This window comes from Pygoscelis adeliae, unplaced genomic scaffold (genome assembly GCF_000699105.1).
Source record: "Pygoscelis adeliae isolate BGI_AS28 unplaced genomic scaffold, ASM69910v1 Scaffold108, whole genome shotgun sequence".
Taxonomy (NCBI): Eukaryota; Metazoa; Chordata; class Aves; order Sphenisciformes; family Spheniscidae; genus Pygoscelis; species Pygoscelis adeliae.
In genome coordinates, this window is record NW_008825498.1 from 1637808 (window position 1) to 1642165 (window position 4358).

Below are 4358 nucleotides of genomic sequence, written 5' to 3' on the forward strand. Positions count from 1 at the left end.
GGAAACCAGGACTTGCTGCAGTTCACATGGCTGAGGGATGAGGTGAGCTTTATCTTCTTTACCCTGGGCCACAAGCTGGGCTGGGGTCAGGCACAGGGCCATTGAGCCTCATGATTCCTAAACGCTTTTCCTAACACTTTTCCTAATGCTTCCCTTCCTACGGTCCCGCCTGTTGGGCCTGACTTTCCTTATTCAGCAGTAAAGGGGGGGGGCATTTAGGTACGTAGCGTAACTTAAGGTAGTTAAACATTACATTGTTGAAATAGTGGTGTCAGTGGTGAAAAGCACTCCTGTTCACTTTGGAAAAGATGGGTAATCTAATTCATTTTACCTTTATTTTTGTATAATACCCTTGGAAACTGCATTAGTACGTATTTGGCAGGAGCATTACAGCAGCTCAGCTGCTCTCCCCAGCTTTGCAAAGTGAACATTTTCACTCAGAGGTGAGCTACGCAGCGTATTTCAGAGCTGAACAATGGAGCTCATGTTTCTGGACCAAACTTTCTGAAGAGAGAACACAAACAGCTTCCCTGTTTACACAACGCGGGGCCGAGCTCGGGCTCTGCCAGGCGCTGCGGGCTGTGCACAGCCTCCTCCTCCTCGGTTGCACGCACACGGCACCTTCTGGGAACACCGAAACAAGGCCTGCAGTGTCTGCTAATTAGATATTGCGATCTATTTTTTCCCATCACTTGGGGTACTGCCGGAGCCCTTCCCCGGCGGGTGGTACCTTGCTGCTCTGGCTGCAGGAGGGTTTTCACAGACACACTTTGTTCCTGAGCAAACACGGCCGGGGACGGTCATCTGCCCCACAATCAGCAGCGCAGCTTTATCAGTTATCTCATCCTCATTTGCAAATAATAACGATAAATGAGCTGGCAGCCCCCGCAGGCCCACGCGCTGAGCTCTTGGGGGGGGAAAGCTGCACTAGGCTGGAGATCCGGGGGGACCTGCCCGGCCCCGCGTGACGCCGGGGCCGTCACAGCCCGGCCTCTTGCCAGCCGGTGCGAGTCCGAAGTCCACGTTTCTGGCACAGCCCTTGCTCTCGAGAGCAGACTGAGTTCGCCCTCACGGCATCCATGGGCTCAGGTTCATCCCACCTGGGCTCCTCTCACTCACTTTTTTTCCCATTCATGCCACTGGGGACAGGGACACGGGACAAGCGCTCACGGCTCCTGGCAAACCCCAGATAAGCCATCTCTACACGCGAGGGAGGAAGAAAAGGCACTATGCCTTGCATATTTCTGCAGCAGTAATTAGCCACTAATTACTGCACTTTAGAATTGCTCTGCTAATTACTGTACTCCTGAACTTTTGCACTTGCTGGCTCCAAAATCTTTTCCCCAGTGCTGATAGCATCGCGGTTAATTGTCCTCCCAGGCAAACAGGGAGCTGGCATGGGAACAGTGGAGCTGTGGCAGGGAAGGAGCATGCGGCAGCTTCGGCAGCACCACAGCTGCAGCGCCCAGCGGGGTGGGGACCATCGCCCGCCCGTGGGCACCAGCCCTGCCAGCACCCCGCACCCTCCTTGCACCTACCAGTTGCCATGGCCCGTCAGTGCTGTTTTCTCTCATCGGGGGGAACCGTGTGGACATCAAGCCGAAAGGCGATTTCTGCTCCTCCTGGAGACCTGCGGGATGCCAGCTGCTCCTCTTGTCCTTTACATAGCGAAGTTTCCATACAGCTGCCCATGGGGAGGTCAGATGTATGGTCGTCTTGCAGGTATTTACTATGTGCACGCTGACTGCTTGAAGGACTACAAATATCAATTTCCAGTTTTCACTTATAATCCCCAACAGCCAAAAAGGCACATTTTTACTGTATATACCAACTAAAACATTTTAATTAAAAGAAAGAAGAAAGTAATGCTTGCAAAAAATCTACTCCTCACAGGCACCTTCCCCCCCCCCCAAAAAAAAAAAAAATTAAGCAGAGCAGTAGGGTAACTTTGGGTTTTCTCTCTATCATCACATCCCAGGTAAGGTAGCTGGCTATCCCTAACCTGGCAAACAACTGTGACCGTTTTGCAGTGTTGCCTTATTTTACACATCTAAGCACACGTAATATAACTCATACCAAGCGCACAGGATCCCACTATTAAAAGGTGAACAGGTAATGATTCATCAGCTCTGCTGCCACCACAAACCATGTGCGTGCTTTTAATTACCTGAGAGGTAAAACACACTCTCTCAGCTCTCGCTGAAGGCGGTTCAGGCTAATGGCAGGTGAGGAGCAGGCGCACGGCTCCCTGCAACCCTTCAGCTGCTGCGGGCTACCCCATGGGGCTATCATCATCATCCGCACGTGTGCCCACGTCCTACACCTGCAGCACCGGTTTTCAAGGCAGGGACACAGGCTGAACCCCTCTGTCTCTACCTTCTGTGCTGTTATGCACTTGTAATTGCTTAACTGCAGTGGATAAGAGTTGAGAAGTTTGACATTTAAACCAGTACCTGGCAGTGCCCCGTAAGGACGGAGTATCTGCCCAAATCCTGGATTTAGGCCAATGAGCTACAGGAGGAGAAGGGACAAGAGAAGGACCCAGCCACCGCCGATGCCCCTGGTACCGGAGCTCTAGTGGGTCTGGCACCTGGGAAAGGCTGCAGCTGATGTTCCAATGGCAAACACAAAGTTGGGCATGACGGAACGATGTGGATAGCCAACAGCATCAACACCTTACTTAAACACTGTGGTTGCTTTCCCACTGAAAGGCTGGGTTGTCTCTCAACTCAAAAAATGAATGAATGCATGACCAGGAGATCCAAGTTTCTAATTAAACTGGAAAGTTGGAAAGCATAATGCCAGATTTAGCCATGCTGTCTTCCAACACCTCGTTAACCGCAGGGCATTCCTCTCGTTAGACTTCTGCCACTCAGAAATTACCACCGCAGGTACACACTTGACACCCAACTAGGGAAAAATGTCAACACTTTGTCTGAAAAATAATCCCTAAGGAAGCCACAGTAATTGCTTCAGACAGATGAACAAGCAAGGATGACGCTACCCAGAGAAACCGTACTCGCTTTGGAGTTTTGTCCTTAGGGTGAGAGGTGAGGGGGGGGGGAAGACTGGTGAGATTTAATAAAATTATTACACTTGAAGATCTTTCCCAGTAAGTGTAGTGAGCGCAAGTGTGTTGCAAGAGGGTTTCTGGAGCGTGTCGGAAGGAAGGAAGGAAAAGCAACCGCTGCTGCACGAGAGGGTGAGCTAGGGAGGCACGGCTGGGCGGGGAAAGGACGGCGGCGTTCGGATGCTCAGTTAAATTTACAGCATTCAAATCCAGCAGCAGCCAAGGGCACCCGGTGGGCTAGACTTCAGCCTTTTTCAGCTACAACCTAGTGCTGTCTCCTGGCGGATCTTGCCAGGATCTTAAAAGCTTCCACATCCTGAAGAAGTGGAAGGAGGAGGTGGTGCAGGGAAGGTAGGGTCCCCTGTGATCCCACAACCCCTTCTCCCCGCGCTGAGGTCTGTGGCATCCGCACACACAACTTCACCAGGGCTCCAAAGCCATACTTTTGCCTCCACGCCTATCAAACCTCTCGGGTTGAGGGCATCCCTGATCAACGCTTTTCTTCCACGACTGCCCAATCCAGAAGTGCTCAGAAAAGGGAAGGGCAATAAAGGGCCACAGATCCCAGCCGGGCTGCGCAGCACAGGGGTTTGTCAGGTAGACCTAAAAATCTGCAGAGATCTTAACAGACCGCAACCTCGACAACACGCCATCAGCCAGGCAGAGCACCGGGCTGCAGAGCGCTCTGAATCTTGTCCACTCCCTCCTTCTGTTTGGCTCAGGACTCCTCTGCGGGGATTTAAAACCCGACTGCTAGTTCCTGTTAACTGTTTATCCTGCACCAGGAAGAAGGGCATGAAGAGTCACACAAACTGTTGCACTAGGAGAGCTGAAGCTATTTTTTAAAAATATCACACATTAAATAAACAACTCTCTGACATGCTGCCATTCGTGAGGAAAAAAATGTAAATCTGGGTCTAATGGCTCCCACATGCTCTCCATGTATGACACGAAAATGCCCAAGAAAGGTAAAAGCTGGGTAGGGCTGGGCGGCACAGCCGGGTTTGGCTGCGAGGTACACCAAAGGGTGGTAACACCTCTGCTTCGCAGGACAGACAGACCAGTGGTCCTTCGGTCCATCACAAGCTCCTTTTAGATGCAAGGCAGACATCCTGCCCGCCACTGCCTGCTCACGGCCCCTCACCGCTCCCTGTGTCTTTGGGGAGACTATTCCTTTAGGTGCCAGACCTTTTTGACAGCCGCTGTCTTCATGGCACTCACTGAGCTCGTCGCAGCACGGGGCCGCTGGCAGCGTGGGACCCCAGGGACCGAGGGACCGCAGAAAGGC